This window comes from Lissotriton vulgaris, chromosome 1_1 (genome assembly GCF_964263255.1).
Source record: "Lissotriton vulgaris chromosome 1_1, aLisVul1.2, whole genome shotgun sequence".
In the NCBI taxonomy this organism is placed as follows: domain Eukaryota; kingdom Metazoa; phylum Chordata; class Amphibia; order Caudata; family Salamandridae; genus Lissotriton; species Lissotriton vulgaris.
The window spans coordinates 714,953,083-714,973,032 of NC_141685.1; the positions used below are offsets into that span (position 1 = coordinate 714,953,083).

The 19,950-nt window shown below is 48.1% G+C and overlaps 1 protein-coding gene across 5 annotated transcripts in view; it reads left to right on the forward strand.

The window, feature by feature from the left end:
* The window catches only part of NEK7 (NIMA related kinase 7), a 313,090-nt gene that overhangs the window by 22,728 nt on the left and 270,412 nt on the right, over window positions 1-19,950 (forward strand). For 3 of the 5 annotated variants that reach the window (XM_086954906.1, XM_086954898.1, XM_086954919.1), the window contains exon 2: window positions 1,573-1,721. The exons of the other annotated variants lie outside the window; for them this stretch is intronic. The gene's annotated coding sequence lies outside the window, so the exon portion shown is untranslated. The remainder of the gene's footprint in view (window positions 1-1,572; window positions 1,722-19,950) is intronic. 5 annotated transcript variants of the gene reach the window in all.

Below are 19,950 nucleotides of genomic sequence, written 5' to 3' on the forward strand. Positions count from 1 at the left end.
TAATGTGGAATGTTCAGAAGATAAAAGCATGCGCTAGGAAGGAAGAATGTAAATAATGAAATTAACTTTTTGTAAGATCTTTTATGGAATGTATAACATGACTTATAAATACATATATAAATTTGGTTAGTACAAAAGGAGAACAGTAAATGAAATGAAGTTTTTAATGACACTAGCACATATGAGCACTTTACTATCTAATTGTAGTGGCGAATGGAGTGAGAGATATATACTAGAAAATATAACTGATATAACAGGTTAAAGGATTAATGTATTTTACAGAAATTTCAAAAGAGTTTAAAAAGTTGCATAATTTGTAAACGTGTAATAATTATCAAGTTGCAAGCGTATTTTACTTATATTAGGCACATGTAACTAAAAGCTCTTAACTGGTGTTATAAATCAATGTATTTTACTGTGATTGTAGTATTTCGTCCATGTCTACTGCAAAAAGCACTCACGTGAATCACAACTTTGAAAGCACTGTCGCTTTAAATAGCCTTCATGATCAAACAAAATTGTAGAGTGAACAAGCGGCGTTCGCGCTGCGAAACGCGTCTCTAACATATGGCTAAAATAAAGAGATAAGCACTGAGAAAATACCGGGTCCGTGTCCTGTTTGGTTCCTGCGCTTGATTCAAGACGTGGTACTAATTCAGGATTTGTAATATATATATATATATATATATATATATATATATATATATATATATATATATCGCTACACAAAGTGATCCTCAAGCCATACGAGAGCGCTCCGCAGTGTGTGCTCTGCCCAGGGGTCGGATCCAGACCCAAAGGAAATTTTGATATACAAAGGAGGCGGCACAGCCAGGGTACTTTGTCAAGCCTTATTTATTTTCTGCTTCACCCCACCAACGTGTTTCAGCCACAACTGGCCTTGCTCACGGACCGTGAGCAAGGCCAGTTGTGGCTGAAACGCGTTGGTGGGGTGAAGCAGAAAATAAATAAGGCTTGACAAAGTACCCTGGCTGTGCCGCCTCCTTTGTATATCAATATATATAAAAAGTCTTTTTCATCTGCCGGAATAAATTCCTGAACAGAAGCTCTGGGTGTCCTGTGTTCTTCTTTATTGAGGAGATTGTTGGAGCGAATTTAATAGCCTGCTGGTGGCTACGCAGGACCGCCCGTTGACAGCCTGACTTTCTCACCAGCACTACTGAAGCATATATATATATATATATATATATATTCAGAGGACTACTTTCACCCCATTATGTTGTTGTTCCGAGCTGGGTAGCGTTCAAATCTGGTAACATGAATGTAGATAATGTAAAACTGTTTCTGACTTGTGCCACTCAAGACCCATAAGTAGGATGATGATCTTGCTTTCAGTCAATTGTGGTGCATGCAGGTTATAGGAAATGAAGCGGTGTAAAAGGAGAACTGCTCTCCTTGTTTAGGTGTAAACAGACCTATTGGGTTCTGAGCAAATCACTTACTCCCTCATGCCTATCATTTAGATCCTTGAGACCCCCATGGGCGATTTGCCGCTCTTTTCAAATCCTGGGTTATTTATTAATATCTAAATAAATCTGCATTTTTTTTTAGCCTCATGCTACTTCATCTGGAGAAACATTGCCTGACCTTGATGGCTCCAAGGGGTTCACGTGTCATTTAGAAGGAAGAAAGCTTATCTGATCTAGAACATATATTTCTCACCTTCGCTGGATTTCAATTTGAAAACTCAACAATCAAAGGTAATTTTCCTGGTACTTTCTTCAGCATTGAGACTTCCCTTGACCAGCCTTTATTTGATTAGATGCATGCACTGAGGACGATGCTTAAAGGTTTCAGTTTCATTCGTTAATGAGAGTAACTGCCTTCAATTGTCTGTTTTCATTGTGATTTTTCTTATTGCACAATGATTCAAAACGAGAACATTTTAGAGGTGTCTTGGCCTGTAATATGTACATGCTTTAATGAGTCTAAAATTAACAGCATCTCCAAGAACACACACTTCTATTCTTGCAAATAAAGCCTATATAGAGAGTGGTTACACAGTTCTGTAACTGGGTTTTGGTGGTAACAAAGAGCGCAGAGCTGTCTACAGTTGTGGGCAAGTAGATACACCACACTCTGGTCGGCAAGTAGATACATTCTGGTAAGGTATTCATGATCACGGTTGCTAACCACATGATTTAGAGAGCTTTGACGGCAGAGGGAGTATGAGTAGTAGAAAAAAAACAATACATGTTGTTCTGGAACAGCTGAAACACTTTCCAAACTCCGATTCAAGATAGTTTTGATTTTGACACACAATAAAACTGAGACATTGTTCTCAAACAAGGATGAAAACAATAAATGTATCTGCTCTACATTGTGCATATTATCTGGCTCCTAGGAATAAGGCAAACACAAGGAGATGATGGACGGAGCCCTGAAACATTTCACTCACCCCAGTCACAGATCTGGGTTGAACCCATCATCGTACTTTAGCTTACTTTGCTACCCCAGTTCAGAGCCAGCCATATGCAAATCAGTCTTGACCCTGTCCCATATGGAAAAAGTCCAGCCCGCACTGCCAAGACAAGCCTCCTGGGACCAGTTTTGTGGTAACACCCCTCACCAGCCTGGCTAGCTTGAATTAAGTGGCAAAGTGAGCAAGGGACCCACATCTGGGCATACCCTGTCAACTAAAGGCGAACCCCGTTTTGTATCTGTTTTGTTTTTATTTCGTATTTGCCCTGCTTTTAGTGTGCCTTTCCTCCTGGCCATTTACCTGCACCTTTAATTGTCAATTCACCGCTGGTTGAGCAGATCCGGTTCCCGGGGGTCTGTTTCAGCGCTCGCCATATTGGGAGCGTAGGGGATACTTAGGACGGCATTTTCGAGCGTTCTAGCGCTCTGGCAATTGGGAAACGCCTACTTAAGGCGCTCTACCTAGCGCGCAGCGGTGACGTGCAGCGGGCGCGCCTTCGCTGCGCCTGAGTAATGCCAGAGTCCTGCCCGTCTGCGCCCGTCAGCGCCAGGAAGCGCGGGTCGCGACAGGACTCTCTACGCAGCAGTCTCTTCACCATGACTCCGCCTACCATCAGGTATCAAAGGGAGGATTTGCTGGCCATTCGGGGCCGGATTACAACCTGCGATCTCTTGCCTGTGGACCCGGTATGTGGCCCTTATCGTTGCATCTGTGGCGGCTGGGCATTACCCACTCCTTCCCTTATTGAATCTCTGGAGTCGACATCTCTGCGTAAAAGATCGGTAGGACTGTGTGATCTGAATATCTGGAATCTGAATGTCAGATCACTGGTAAAGCACCATCAGGAGATTTATGACCTCCTCAAAGTTGAATCTCCTGACGTGCTTCTCTTGACTGAAACCTGGTTGCAGGATTCGGATTCTTCCTTACTTAACCTGGCCTTCCCCCTGATTATGCTATCTTTACTCTTAACCGCGCTACTAGGGGGAGGAATTGCAATGGCAATTAAGCTGTGCTATCCTTGCGAGTGGAAGGCCTTAAAAATCCCAGGATGTGAAAGTGCTCTTTTTAAAATCTTGTTTAGCCATCACTTTACCTTTTCTGGCCTATTAATATATCGCCCTCCGGGGTGCGATTCTGCTTTTAGGGCTGCTCTCCCGGATCTAATTAGCATGGAGGCACTAGGTTGTGCTAATTTTAATGTTCTCGGAGACCTTAATCTTCATTTTGACTGCCCGTCTTTGCCCCCCATTAGGAGTATTTTGGGTGATTTGGAGGCCTTGCAGCTCTCCCAGTTGGTCGTTTCTTCTACTCATAGAGATGGTCATATCCTTGACCCTTTTTTTACTAATATAGAGGGAGTCAGGGCACTCTGACCCATCCAGATGGTCTGGACAGACCATATGTTAGTGAAATTAACATGCCCCATATCTGAACCTTCGTTCATACCCCAGGACAGATTAGTTATGAGACGACACTGGAACAAACTGAAATTGGAGGAATTTTACCATCTGTTGGAAGAGACACCATTGGGTCCTTTCACTGATGTCGACCGCTGATATGATTCCTTCTGTGACTGGATCTCCCGTGCCCTGGACTCTTTGATCCCCTTGGTATGGTCCAAGTGTCGTTTGAAGGAGCCCAGCCCATGGTATGACAGCACCTTAGCGTCTCTTAAAAGAGCCTGTAGACAGGCTGAGAGGCTTTGGAGGAAATCGTTTGACCCCGAACTGAAGTCCTGCTACCTTGCTAAAATTAAAACTTACCATAGGGCGGTGTGTAGAACTCGAGCAGCCTTTTATGCCCAAGAGTTTCAGAACAGTTCGAATCCTTCGAAACTCATTTTTAAGGTGTTAAAGGATCTGATGGCGAAGAGAACAACAGCAGCAGAAATCTGTTCGGACTCCCATTGTGAGGGCCTGGCCTCCTTCTTCCTCGAGAAAGTTAAAGCCATCTATCGAACCTTCTCGATGGGCTCTCCAATTTTAAATTTAGAGCGGGTTAGCTGCACTTCGGGAAGCAATGAGTTCCTTACCACCCTGCCCTCCTTATCTATGGAGGCCTTTGATTCCCTGAGCCTTAAAATTAAGTCAGGATCTCCTGTAGATCCGTTGAAACCGGCTCAGCTGAAGAACATGTCGCCGTTATGCTGCACTCCGGTGCTCTCTCTGATCAATTTGTCACTCTTCTCAGGTGTAGTCCCCATTAAATGGAAGCAGGCTGTAGTTACACCCATTTTGAAGAAGGCCACTCGTGACCCCCTTAAACCTGAGAACTACCGCCCTATTTCCTTGCTTCCTTGGGCTACGAAAGTTGCTGAGGCTCATGTGAATGGCATCCTTGCAAATTTTGGAGAATCTGCAGACACCGTATGTACCCTCGCGAACCCTCAGATCTTTGGGTCAGAATCTGGCTGTGGTTCCGCGCTTCAGGCTGAGTAGAGCAGGTGGCCGCTCTTTTCGAGTGCTAGCGGCGAATTGGTGGAACTCTCTTCCTCCTCATATCCGGGCTATTGAGGACCTTCTTCAGTTTAGACGTGCCATCAAGACCTTCTTATTTGTTTAGCTCTTATGCTGTTTCTGTAGCCCTTCTGCTTTTTTATCGGTGTTGTGTTGTGTTTACCGTGTCAAAGCGCCAGGACGCCCCTTTGCTGGGGCCGCTGTGCGCGGTATAAGTAAAAATAACATAACATAACATAACAAAGCAAACACAAGGAGATGATGTACGGAGAGCTGAAACATTTCAGACATTCACCCCCAGTCACTATTAGATCTGGGTTAAATCCATCATCATTCTGCACACCAATAAGAACAAGAAGAATACAACAAGGTTGCTGTTAAGCTCTAGTTACATACAGCAATTCTGATGGCTTCTTCTTTTTGCAGATTCCTAATTTCTTGAATATCCCTAGGTGCCAGACTGGATCATGAAATTTTACAGTAGGTCTCTCGGTTGGACTGTAGTTGAAACGTCACTGTAGCACTGCCCTGGCACCCATCCATAACTACCTTTTTCTGCTCAGGAACCCATTGTGGATCTGGGCATGCTCTTCATGATTATATTTTTTCACAGAAGTTTTCTTTTGCTGTGCTTTAAGAAATGTCTCCTCCCAGAAAAGTCAGTCTTTAAGACCTGCTGGTCTGCCATGGACAGATTTCCATTTCAGACCCTCACTAGGTCTGTTTGTTGTGCTTGGGTCCAAGGCACACCTCCAAGTCATTTGAGCAAGCGGCCTCACGCACACCAATGCAATCAAGGCGCTGCAGGGCAAGCTTTTTATGGTGTGCTAAAAGTGTGCGGGCTGAGTGCAAATATCGATCAAGATTGAAGTCGTGCTTCCCCCTCCTATTCTCATCCAAGTATAAGAAAAGGAAACATATAAAGAGGCACCAGTGGAAAGGCTCCATGACCAGACTTCTCTCCAAGGAGAGATAGGTCTTCTCTTATCCTACTTCAGTGGAGTTCTATTCCATGCTGGAGCTGGTGGACATCTCCGGTGGAAGAAACTGTATCATTCATTCCCCAACTTCAGCCCTGGGTGGCTGCGGCCTCTGTGTGTCTTGAGTTTCCCGTGCCAATCTGTGGCAGTTTCAGCAGCCCAAGATGCAGCTGTTTAAGAATGCAGCTGTTCACTCAGGAGCGCTTGTGGGCCCCATGGATTCATTGGGCTCTTAACTGGATTACTGTTTGCAAGTATTTCCCCAGCACTGGCCGACCCCTGAAGCCCACTGCAAGAGACTTCCAAACGCTTTGGACACCACTCCTCCTTCGCCTCCAGTGCTAGGCACAGCCACACCAGTGGATCAGTAGTCATATTGTTGACATCAGTGCCAATGCGCCCACCTTTCTCTGTTACTCCACAGGAACCTCCACCATGAACAAAGGCCAAATTAATGTGCTCAATGCAGGCTTGCAGCAGCTAATGGCGGACCACCTAAAAACTAAAACTTCTCTGCTGTTTGATTTGGGTTTCTCAATCAATCTGCCCAAGAAGACCTGGAGTCCTCTTGGAGCATTCTCTTAATTGAGACAGATCTGGACCCAGCATCTCGCCAGGCTTTTCCTCCTCCACTGAGGATTAGGAGCATTCAGGATGTGATTCTAATATTTCAGGAAGGTGCTCAACTGTTGGTCCTAAATGCTTTCTGACTGTGATGTCGGCTGGCATCCTGCATCCTACTGGTTACTGTTACACATATGATGGCTCTCTAATGGTGCCTCGCTCAACATGGGGGTGGGTCGGATCTTCTGTGTTGATTAAGATACGAGCATGAGGGAAGTCCTTTGCCCGCCACCTGTCGTGGCAACAGTAATGATTGCTGTAACACGAGGGTGGGCGTCTGGAGGCGTTTTAGATCAGAGGCGTTTAATCTTAAGAAGAGCAAAGACTGCATATCGGTTTAGTGGGACTGAGGGTGATTCGCCTGGCCTTAAAGGTTTTCATGCATATGTGCTACATGAACAAGAAACTGTTGCGGAGTGCATGGAATGTGGCTACTGGCACCCTCTGGTTACCTCCATGCCCCACCCCCTAGAGACCCGACAGTTATGGATTGGTGTTGTCGTGCCAAGCACGAGTGGTGTGTCCGACCGGCACTGGTTCATGACATCTTCGTCCTGTAAGGCACTCTTCAGGTGAACCTTTATTTTGCCACTCGTGCGAATGCACACTGCACATGGTTATACACCCTCCAATTTCTGTTGCAGGGAGCCTCTGACAGTAGTATTGCAGTTGACTTGAATTTTTCTCATTCCGTACACATTTTCTCCCATATCTTTGATTGCTGAGGAAGCTGTGCCAATACCGGGCACAAGTCACCCTGATCACCTTGATTGGCCAATAATCAGTGTGCTCCCTGATCCAGGTTCTTGCTCAGAGTGGACCTCCTCTTGCCGTCAGTGGGGCAGTTTCCGTACCCCAAATTCCACAGCTACCTTCATCATGCCTGGAGATTGAACAGGGACAGCTGAGTTCCATACCCCTGCTCCATGAGGTGCTTGTTTATTTATTTATTTTTTTTAAATGTTTTTTTCTTGGATTTTTCCCAGCTTACACCACAGTACAGTGAGAAACATTTCATGCAACATGTAACCGTGACTGAGCATCTTAGCATCCATTCCATGAAAATGACATTTCATCATGTATCTGTGCCCCTTTTCTCATGTATGGATTCCCAAGTACTCAACAATATTAACTTTCTGGCACTTTAGATAATAAATATGTTGTGAAAGGGCTCCATATATCCTTAGATCTGGAAGGCCGTGACAGCTCCTCTGCATAACATTCAAGTTGTTCTCGACAATATGTCATATGTTCTATTGTAAGTTCGGACCTCTCCCTTCAGTGTTTTACCAATAAGAATGCGACTACTTCCAACTTTCGATTTGCTGGTTCCAGGGACTTCACCAGTCCAAGAAGACACATTCTAGACACACACTCCACAGGTTCCCACACCATTTCAGTGAGTGCAACACTCACTTATGCCCCAAAATGGTGCACTCCAGCACACTGCCACGCCATATGCCTAAAGTCAGCCTCCTCCATTCTACATCGAGTACAATTTGCCTCCATTGCAACAAATGATGGACGGAATGCTGAGTGATTCAAACATTCTCCCCCAGTCGAGATCTGGGTTAAATTCATCATTCTTTTGCCCACTACGCCACCCCAGTTTGGACCCAGCCATAGGCAAATCAGTCTTGATCCTGTGCCTCATGGGAACAGTCCAGACCGAACTGCCAAGCCAGGTCCTCCCTGGACTGGAAACAAGCATCCTGGGACCGGTTATGGGATATGTCACCCTTCACCAGCCAGGCTAGCTTGAATCAAGTGGCACAGTGAGCAATGGACCCACGTCTGGGCATACCCATCCCACTTATGGCAAAAAGAGTAACTGCAACAAATGACGGAGGGAATGCTGAATGATTCAAACATTCTCCCCCAGTCAAGATATCTGGGTTAAATCCATTGTTCTTTTGGCCACTTGCATCCATTGTCAGCCGATATCGAAACCACCGTAGAGGGTTCTTATACATTTGTTGCAAGTATTTAAAATGAATTATTCTCAAATTACAATTTGAGATTAGCATTCCTGTTATCACACAACAGAAAAACCCTAGTCGTCAGGGCTCACCTGGGCATCAAGTACAGCATTCCATCTCCCCATAAGCTGGTTGCAATGTTTTCGAATTCTCTCACTGTGATGTGTATAAACATGCAATAATCTTCCTATGGGTATCGCTAGTGAGTTAAGTGTTTGAAGTTCTGTAGGGAATTGTGCATATAGTTTTTTTTATGGCAGATCGTAGTCTATAATGAGTAAAGACTAAGAGAGCAGCCTGACCCTGGGACCCTGCCAACTCCTATAGCTTCACAAATGTTCCCCCTGGATAGAGGTCCCTGAATGTTTCTAGTGATTTCTTTTCTCCAGTAATACTAATGTCCCATGTTCATGGGTAAGAGAGTTTTGTGGATGATATGCCAGTGAAAGCATCAGGCATACAATGGAAGCTTTTCTGCTAGGTCTTCCAGACTCCTCCAGGACTCTGTGATCCAGGCACTGGTATGTTATTTCTCCCTGGATCTCATTTGTCTCCTATACAAACTGCCCCATGAGGTGGTTGACTTTATCCTATCCACTCGTCGTAGCTGGTTACTTTGGATGGTGAACACTTTTGTAGTGAGGTGTGTAAGTGTTTATTCCCTTATGGCATACCTTTCTGAAGTTTTTCATTTTGCACTTTCGTTAGTTCAGCAAGAATATCGAGTGGGCACACTTAAGGGATATGTTGCAGTTGGCATCCATTTGTTTACTTGATAAACTCTCTCTATGCATGTAACCAACAAAAGTTATAAGGTTCTAGAAGGGTTCCTCCTTAAATGTTTTCTAGTAATGTTTCAAATGGGAGCCACACTTGAACTCCTACAGCACTGCCAGTTGCAGCTTTTGACCATCAAAACTGTGCTTTTGATGGTTGTATGTTCAAACCATGCATGACTTTACAACTTGGTTTGAACCACAAATGTGTCTTTACAGCGCATTCCTTTGCCTTGCAAGTTGTCACAATGACTAGCCTTAGGGGAAGCGCTGGACTTTGGAATAGTATAATTTACTATTCCAACTCGAGTCTGCCCAACAGTAGGGAATATTTGGACTTAAAGTCCAGCATCAGTCCTAAACGCTTTCCCCAAGGCAAGTCGTTGTAACAACTTGCGTGGTTTAAGAATGCGTTGTAAAGACTCATTTGTGGTTCGTATCATATTATAAAGGGACAGTGTACTTTGAGCCGGATTGTAAAGACTGTTTCCCGTTTTGATGGCCATCACTTAGGCTCAGTGTGCCAATCCCCTCCAATCTTGGACACCCTTTTTGAGGGTTGCTAATTCTACACGTAGATGCCATAATTCTACAAGAACGTCCTAAACTTTACCTCTTGTGTGGGAATGAGTCAAAATACCCCATAGACCTGCTTATGCTGGAGTGATTAGAGAGGTTTACCTAAGCCCACTCCTGCTTTGACTTCTGCTGAGAATCAGTGACCCCCAACCAACCCTGATGCACTTTCACCTCGTTAGATCTGATCCAGCACGGTTGAGTGTGGTTCTAAGATTTCTTACGTGCCCTTCACTAGAATACCATCCATTCTCTAATGAAGCAAATTCAGCTGAACTGGCTTTTAATGGGATGGCAGGGATAGAGAAGATTCTCCCTAGCTCTGTGATTGCAAAGTTTGAATGCCTGGTTCCTGAAGAGTGATATATGTTAGGTAAATTGCTGTGTTGAGTTTGCCGGTTAAGTTCCCACAGGAACCTTGCTGTCTATGAATTTACCACCAAAATTAAACTGCTGGCATGAGAAAAGTTCTGTGACTGTGGAACAGAAAGCAGACCAACCAAAATTGTAGCGATGATGTTGCCTTATTTCTGTGTCACGTGTTGGAAAATGGGCTCTCCAAGGGGTCCCCCAAACGTTTTGCTTTCCTCCTCTTTTTCTGACCTTGTTGGGGTTGGCTTTAGGACTCTGAGCACTTAACCACTGCTGACCAGTGCTAAAGTGCATGTGCTCTATCCTCTAAACATGGTAACATTGGTTCATACCCAATTGGCATATTTAATTTACTGATAAGTTCCTAGTAAAGTGCACTACAAGTGCTAAGGCCTGTAAATTAAATGCTACCAGTGGGCCTGCTGCACTGAGTGTGCCACCCACTTGACTAGCACCTTAACCATTTCTCAGGCCTGCCACTGAAGGGCCTGTGTGTGCAGGTTACACTGCCATATAGACATGGCATTTCAAACTCCTTGCAAAGCCTTAAACTCCTTTTTTTATTACATATAAGTCACCCCTAAGTGAAGTCTTGGGTAGCCAATAGGGCAGGGTGCTGTATAATAATAGGGTAGGACATGCACTTTTACGTTTTGCATGTCCAGGCAGGGAAAAAAAAACAAATTCTTTTTTCACTACTGTGAGGCCTACCCCCCTCGTAGGTTAACATTGGGAATTCTTATTGCACTTATAGGCTGTAATTCTATGTCAGGACCGGAGGCTTCGGATTATGCTTTTCTTCCTTCGCTTTATTACATATACAAAAAACACAGCAGCCTTAGAAAAGCTCCAATCCATGTTTTAAACTGCAGAAAAACTTGGAAACAAACAACTTTTAAAGTTTGTAAATCCAGAACGAACTACAGCTCCCATGAGCCTCCAACATTAGTCCTTCCATTATGTCTAGTCCAGGAATGATAGCCAGTCCCTTCTCGACCTTCCTCCTCTTTCTTTGCTGCTCACACAGCATTCAGTTAAGTGGAATTTTTCTCTCTTGCTTGTAAAAATGTATTTTCCCGTCTGAGGTCTGACGGGGGTGTTTTTGGGCTCTGTTGATGTTTATGTGCCATTTTTCCCTACAGAGCCCCAGTCGCGGTAGCGTCCCCGCTCCTTTCGCGGCGTTTGTCCCGACGGCCGTGCGTTGTTTATAGCGCCTGCCAGAGGGCGCCCGTACGTCTCGCCTGCTCCTCGGCGCGCTCCCCTTCACTCTGAGGAGACGCGCGGAGGAGCCGGACTGCAACGGAGCTTTGCCCTCTCCACCCCTTGGCGCAAGGTGCTCCGGGTCTTTTTCTGGCCCTGAATTTCATGTGTTGACGCCCTGCGGGGTCTGTACTTGGCGGCAGAGACCGCGAAAATCGCCGACCGGCGAATGCACGTTTATAAACGTTGGTGCTGTGTCGTTCAACGCGCATTGGGGGGTGGTTAGACCCGGTCCCGGTGTGGAGGGTCAGCGCGTTTGGGGGCTTTGACGTGCAGCCTACCTCGCCAGATTTTCCCTGGCCCAAAAAGTCTTTGCAGTCCAAGTTGTCTGCCCATATCTGGTACACTGACGCCCTCTGTGGGGAGGGTGTAGTTCTTAGTGCAGTTTTGCCACAGTTGCTCATTGTTTAGCTTGACAGCCATGGAGCAGGGGGATTATTTTGAGGAACCCCACTCCTACTTACAGGATGAGGAGTTTTACCAGGCAGTCGACAGCTCTATCTATCGCTGTGTGACTGAGGTGGTGGGTCCCATGGAGGACCGGTTGTCTGCACGCTTTGTAGAGGAATGCACCAAATTGGCGCAAGCCCATTTGAGAGCGCCTACTGGCCTCCCAGGCCCCTCATGTGCGGGCCCTTCCGCGCCAAAGAAACCCTGCAGGGAAGGAGCTCCGGAAGGGGGGAAGGGGGCGGACAGAGGCGCCTTTGAGCGTCTCAGGGACACTTTCTTGGCCAAGACGACTGCTGGCCCCCCCGCACCACTTTCGGACCCTGAACCTTCTGTGGTTTCGGAGAACGCACCTCCGTCTCCGGGGCTGGACTCCTCTGATACTGATGACGACGGGGAGTCGGTCCGCTCTTGGCGCCCCTCGGGCTCGGCCGCTGAGTTGCCCCGGGACAGTTCCGGCATGTTGGACCCGGATGAGATTTTGCATCCGCGGTCCGCTGCCTGGACGCCGGGGGACACGGTGGCAAAGTTCGTGGCAGGTCGCCTGCGTAAGCCTTTAGAAAAAGACGCCAGGGGTTGCCTACGAGGGGAGTGTCCGAGGCCCACTTTGGAGGGTAAGGTGGCCCTGACGCCCGCCACGAAGATCCTCGACATGGCGGAGGAGGCGAAAGCCAATGGCACGGTTATTTCCCCTGAGGTCTTGTCCAAATGGGCGCAGAGAGTATTCATCTTTTTGGGGAACGCCAACTGCGCCCTGTCCACCGAACGACGGAGATCCCCGCTTATCAAGCTGGACCCGAAGCTAGGCGATTTGGCTTCTTCGGAAGCGGGGGCGGTCACCCAGGGCGGCCTCTTTGGCGAGCCTTTCATTAAAGAGCTCGGCAAATTTGTGTCCACGTTCACTTCGCTGGACAAAGCGCAGTCCAGCATTAAGCGAGTGTTCCAACAACGTTTTTCCCAAGGGGCCGGTCGGGGCAGGGGCCGCCCGACCGGTCGCGCTGGGCAGCAAGCCAACGGTAGTGGTCAAGGCTCCGGCAGAGGCCAATACCAGACCTCAGCGAACTTCAACAACTTTTACCCCACGAGAGGGCACGCTTCGGCGGTCGAGGCTACCGCAAGAACCCTGGACCCAATACTTCCAACGGTCACTGCAGACGCCTGGGTTTTGCAAACCGTGCAGGGGTTCCATATAGACTTCTACGACCAGCCATTTCAGGTGTGCCCTCCGCGGCCGATCATGTTTTCCGAGTCCGACGCGCGCTTGATAGACGAAGAGGTCTCGGAGTTACTCCAAAAAGGGGCAATTCTCCTATCAACGCGACATCCCGCTGGTTTCCTCAGCAATGTCTTCCTGGTAGACAAGACGGATGGGGGCAAACGTCCGGTGATCAACCTCAAGGAGTTCAACAGTTGGTTGGTCTACCGTCACTTCAAAATGGAGGGGATTCACCTCCTTCGGGATGTGCTCCTACCACGGGACTGGATGGTGAGGCTGGATCTAAAGGACGCTTATTTGTTGGTACCCATCCATCCTCCCCATCGACGTTTCCTTCAGTTTTGCTGGAAGGACAGAGTGTTCGAATTCACCGCCCTTCCCTTCGGTCTTTCCTCGGCCCCTTGGTGCTTCACGAAAGTGCTGCACCCGGTGGTAAAGTTCCTGCGGGGACAGGGTATTCGGATGATTGTCTACCTGGACGATATTCTCTTGATGGGCCAGTGCCTGGTGATCTTGAATGGTCAGCTCCAGCAGGCGGTCCAGCTTCTCCAGAGGCTGGTTTTCATCATCAACGAATCCAAGTCGATTCTGGTTCCGTGTCAGAAAATTACCTTTCTAGGTTTTGTCAAAACTCCGTCGGAGCCTCCCTAAGTCTTCCCTCGAAGAAGATAGCCAAGATCAGGCATGCGTTACGGCAGACGATTTCCAAAGACCGGACTTCTCTGCGATAGGTAGCCAGAGTGGTGGGACTTCTGTCATCCTCCATTCAGGCAATTTTCCCAGGACCGTTGCACTACAGAGCGCTCCAGCGCCTCAAGGCCCAACACCTCCGACGGGGCATGTCCTAAGACCAGATGGTACCCCTCTCGGAGGACATGAAGGAAGAGATGTCCTGGTGGCTCTCACACATGGAAGCCTGGAATGGTCGGGCGATCTTCGGGTCGGTTCCGGATCTTGTGATAGAGTCCGATGCCAGCAGGTCAGGATGGGGTGCACGTTGCGGGGAGTTCTCCACCTGCGGCGCTTGGTCATCTGACGAACAACAGTTGCATATAAACTGTTTGGAGCTTCTAGCAGGGTCCTTCGCGGTCCGCTGTTGGACCAAGGATTCCGTGAAATCCTGTGTTCTTTTAAAGATGGACAATGTCTCAGCGGTTCGATACGTCAACCACCTAGGAGGCCCACGCTCCAGAGCTCTGGGATATTTGGCGAAGGAGTTTTGGGACTATTGCCTTTCGCATCACATATCGGCGACGGCGGAATACCTACCGGGCCAGGCCAATCAGGTGGCGGACTGGCACTCCAGGCACCTGAGGGATGCCAGTCAGTGGATGTTGGACATCCCGGTTTTCCAGTGGCTGAACGCCCGCTGGGGTCCGTTTTCGGTGGATCTGTTTGCGTCCCGACTGGACCGCCAGCTTCCAAGATTTTTCAGTTGGAGGCCGGATCCGCTCGCGGAGGCCACGGACGCTTTCCTCCAGGATTGGAGCCAGGAGAGGTCTTATGCATTTCCTCCGTTCGCAATGATAGTACGGACGGCGGCCCAGGTGCGCCGTCAGGAAGTGGAGATGGTGTTGGTTAGGCCACTCTGGAGGTCTCTAGTCTGGTTTCCAGTTCTTCTGGAACTTTCTTGGGATTTTCCAATCCTACTCCCCCAGTTTCCTCACCTCTTGCTAAATCCAGATCGGGAACCTCATCCTCTCATCATGTAGGGCTCTCTCCACCTCATGGCATGGAGGCTTTCCGGAAACGTTGGTCACTCCCGGGCTCTCCAAAGCCTGGGCTGATAGCACGGCGAAGCGCTACAAATTCGCTTGGCTTAAATGGATGCGTTGGTGTCTTCGAAGGGACCTGGATCCCGTGGTCGCAGGACTCGTTCCGATCTTGAACTTTCTAGCCGAGTTGGCAACTAAGGGCCTAGCCTATAGGACGATTAACGCAATGCGTTCCGCAATCTCAGCGGGTCACCAACCTGTGGAGGGTTCCCTGGTGGGGGAACATCTTTTGTTTGCAGGCTTTTGCGGGGTGTTCGTCTCTCCTTACCTCCGGAGCCCCGATATTCGGTCCTTTGGGACGTAAATGTGGTCCTGAACCTATTCCTGTCCTGGCAGGCTAACGCTTATTTGTCTTTGAAGGAGCTTTCAGCTAAATTAGCTATGCTTCTGTGTTTGGTTTCTTGCCGACGTGTGTCGGATATACGCGCCTTAGACGTGTCGGCGCAAGTTTTTTCCCCGGACGGGGTTACTTTTACAGTGGGACGTCGCACAAAGTCTGCGTCACGCACTATCTCGTACCCAGCCTTTGTGGACACTCCTAAGTTGTGCGTCGTGCAATGTTTGAAGGCTTATAAGGACATGACGTTGGATATTCGCCCTCCGGGCGAACAACAATTACTAATTGCCTTGCGAAAACCACACGGAGCAGTCTCTTCCCCCACCATTGCAAGGTGGGTGCGTTGGGTCATGACGGTTCCAAACAAGACTAATGCGGAATGTGCGTAACCAGCGCGAAGAAAGAGGAGGAAGGTCAAGGGAGGCATTGATACCAAACGTTTTGGAGCTCACTCTGCCAGGGGAGCCATGGCTTCCAAGGCGTTTTCGGTGGGAGCTCGTTTGGAGGATTTAATGCAAGCACAGATTGGTCCTCGGATTCCACGTTTAAGAGGTTTTATTTTAAACCGGTGGTGGATTTAGCTCAATTGGTGGTGAGTAAGCTTTGAACTAGCATAATCCGAAGCCTCCGGTCCTGACATAGAATCGAAATTTGCCTAGCTTACGTAACGGTAAGTTTCAATTCTATTAAGGACACAGAGGCGAGGATTATCCCACCCTGGAGTTCGGAGTTGCGAACCCGCCCTTATCTCAGTAAGTAACCTGTTTTCCATCTCTGCGTGTACATGCTCTAATGCCAGTCTTGATGATGTCCTCAGTTAGCATGCTGTCAGTGGAGTTTTCGATGCTTCTCTTACGCTGTCGTTTTTTCCGATAGGAAATGACGGTTCCAAACAAGACTAATGCGGAATGTGCGTAACCAGCGCGAAGAAAGAGGAGGAAGGTCGAGAAGGGACTGGCTATCATACCTGGACTAGACATAATGGAAGGACTAATGTTGGAAGGCTCATGGGAGCTGTAGTTCGTTCTGGATTTACAAACTTTAAAAGTCGTTTGTTTCCAAGTTTTTCTGCAGTTTAAAATATGGATTGGAGCTTTTCTAAGGCTTCTGTGTTTTTTGTATATGTAATAAAGCGAAGGAAGAAAAGCATAATCCTTGCCTCCGTGTCCTTAATAGAATTGAAACTTACCGTTATGTAAGCTAGGCAAATTTCGATTCCTGATTGAGAAAGAGTTGCTCTGTCATGTTTCATATCATTGGAATGACAATGATAAAATCCTCTTTACTGTCAGATGAATTTTTCACTACCCTTTTAAAAATGCCACTTTTAGAAAGATTACATTTTTCTGCTCTTATCCCTGTGTGCCTGCAGCTTGTCTCCATTACACGTTTGGGTGGCTGACAGCTGGACTTTGTGTATTTCCTCTAAACTGCTACACACGAAGGAAGGTTAGGTGTGACTAACCACCCACATCCTGATTGGTCATCCTGGGCAGGATGGGAGGGACGTGCTGACACTTGCACCTGAATAGACAGTGTGCTGTCCCCACACAAAGGGTTGCATACCCCATGTAGTGAGTCTGGTGCCAGAGCTGGGAGGGAGGACCTCTGTGCACTCTAAAGTGCCTCTTTGACGTCACCTCCACTTCAAAGGCACAACTGGGTAGAAGTACTGAGTCTCTGAACCCCCCCATATTAAACACTACTAGACCGGTGCAGATCTTCCAGGAGGAAAGACTGTTGGGCTGCTAAAAAGACTGCCACTCTGCTTGACTGCTGCTCTGGAAGAACTGCTCTAATGCTGTGCTGCCTGCTACTCTCTGCCCTACTGATGAAGAACTGGACTAACTTACTTGAACCAAGAGTCCTCTCCAAGAGCATGCTGGCTTGCCTCTTGTTTTAAGACTCAGGGAATATCAAAGTCTTACCCCATGCTCCTGTGCCTGATCCATTGGAAGTGGATCCAGGTGCTTTCTCCAGTGGAGCCGATGTATTCTCTGCTGCGTAAAGCAGAATTGACGCATCGCCGAAACATCATACTTGGGACGACTGCAGCGCCATCGGAACCAACACAGCAGAACCACTGCATCGCAGTCACTGCAGTGAGAGACGATCAACGCATCCCCTCGGCTTAGGAACCAACGCATCTTGGAAACCGCGCTTCATCTTCAGAACCAGCGCAAGGCCATCGTTGCATGGAGAAAATAAACGCATCCCCTCACATGCGTGATTTACACAGTCACAACACTGGGCTGCACCCCGCATCTCGCTGTTGCGACCAGGTTCAAGGCACTTTTGTTGAGTGGGCCGTGCATGGCTCCTTTACCCTTCCCTCGCTCCTTCTTTAAAAAATCATATCTTGACTTCTGCTTATTGGCTTTTTGTCATTTTGGTCTTGTTTGATTTATAAAATCACAATCTGGTGTGGAGTTCTTTTGTGGTGTTTTCACTGTGTTACTGTTTGAAGTGTTGTATTAATACTTTACACATTGCCTCTTAACCCCTTCGCTGCGGCGGCAATTCCACCGCAACGCTAGGGGGGGGGGGGGGGCCAGAGCAGCGCTCGCATGCTCGTGACGGAGCCGCTCCGTCACGAGCCGCGGTTGCGCTGTGCTCATTACGGAGCGGTTGCGTCATGGCCCCGCCCGCTTAATAGAACGCGCCGCGCAGGCGCGAAATCAGCGCTGCGCAGGCGCGGCGGCAGGGCCATGACGGAACCGCTCCGTCATGAGCACAGCTCAGCCGATGCTCATGACGGAGCTGCTCCGTCATGAGCATGGGAGGGGTTAAGTTAAACCTGCCTGCTCTTTGCCAAGCTGCCAGAGGGTCATTCAATCAATCAATCGACTTGGATTTGTATAGCCGGCTTGAATATATGACGTCAGCCCGCATAAAAATATCCCGCATACCATCATACCGCAAAAATCATCCCGCAAGTACCATTAGTCCGCAAACTTTTAAAACTAATATACCTTTAGCACGCATGCCTTTAAAACGAAAAGACATGCTTGTTAAAGGTATACTTGTTGTAAAAGTAACAGTACCCTACCCTACCCTACCCTACACTACACTCTAATGTAGTACCCCTGCACCACCCACCCTTGACACACAGTCCATTACCTACATTTACACTACCCAGCACGACCCCCCAACACTACCATAAAGCCCTTTACTACCCTACACAAACACTACAACACTACCTTAATTCACTACAACCAGCATGACCCTACACAAACACTACAATACTACCCTAAACCACTACACCCCAGCATGACCCTACACTACACAAACACTACAACACTACCCTAACCCCTATAACACTTCCCCCAGCACGACCCTACACTCAACAACCACCACAGCTCTACACTACACTAACACAACACTACACTACACAATCACTACCCCAGCACGACCCCCACCCCTATAAAATTAACCCAAACCCACTTACCTCTCTCATCGTCGTGGTTTACAACGCAAACGCATTTACCATACATGCCATTACAACGTATTTCGTTGTAAAGGCATGCGTGATAAAAGCACATGCGTTGTAAAAAAAATGCGGGATAATGGTATGCGGGGTCAATGACCTTGCGGTATCGTAGTATGCGACCTGAATGTCTGCGGGATTAAAAATGCAGGATAATGGCTGCAAACCGCGCGGCTTATCAGCCTGGTGGGTATCCAGGCGCTGGGGATGGGCCGGTTGGTCGAGCAGCAAGGTCTTCAGTGCTCTTCTGAAGTCTGCAAGGGTGGTGTAGGTCCAGAGGTGGGGGGGCAGGTCTTTCCAGGACTTGGCAGTGAGATAGAAGAAGGATCGCCACCCCCCCTCCTCCTCTGGCTCAACGGATGTGTGCGAGGGCTAGATGGGCTGAGCAGAGTATTCTGGTGGGCATGTGGAAGGTCATTCAGTGGTTGATGTAGGCTGGTTCTATGTTGTGGAGGGCCTTGAACGTGTGGGTGAGAAGTTTGAAGTGGCATCTATTATTGATTGGGAGCCAGTGGAGGTCTCTGAGGTGGGTGGAGGTGGGGTTTGCTAGACCGTTTTGGAGATCCAGTATGCGCCTTGCTGCTGTGTTTTGGATGGTCTGGAGTCGTGTCAGTAGTTGGTGCGTTATTCCTCCATAGTGTGCGTTGCCATTGTCCAGCCGGCTGGTGATTAGGACCTTCTTTACTGTTTTCCTGGTGCTGGATGGGATCCACCTGTAAATCTTACGGAGCATTCAGAGGATATGGAATCCGGAGGAGGTGACTGTGTTCACCTGGCGCCTCATGGAGAACTCACTGTCCAGTATAATACCTACGTTTCTGCAGTGGGTATTGGGGGTTGATGCGGGTCCGAGGGTGGAGGGCCACCCGGAGCTGTTTCCTGGCTATGGCGTTCGGCTGAAGATGAGCATTTCCATCTTGTCTGTGTCCAATTTTAGGCCTTTGGACTTCATCCAGTCCGTCACGTTGGTCATAGCGTCCTGGAAGTTTTATCTGGTGGTGGTGGTGTCTTCGGTGGTGGTGGTGTCTTCGGTGAGAGAGAGGATGAGTTGGGTGTCGTCTGTGTATGAGATGAGATGAGTTCCTGATTGCGGACGAAATTGGGCAGTTGTGGAGATGGACTAAATTCTTCTCTGATCTGGATGAAGGGTTTTAGGTTGCCATGTTGCAGGACTTGATCTAGGGTTCGTACTCCTGCTGTTTTTCATTTGGGCAACTGA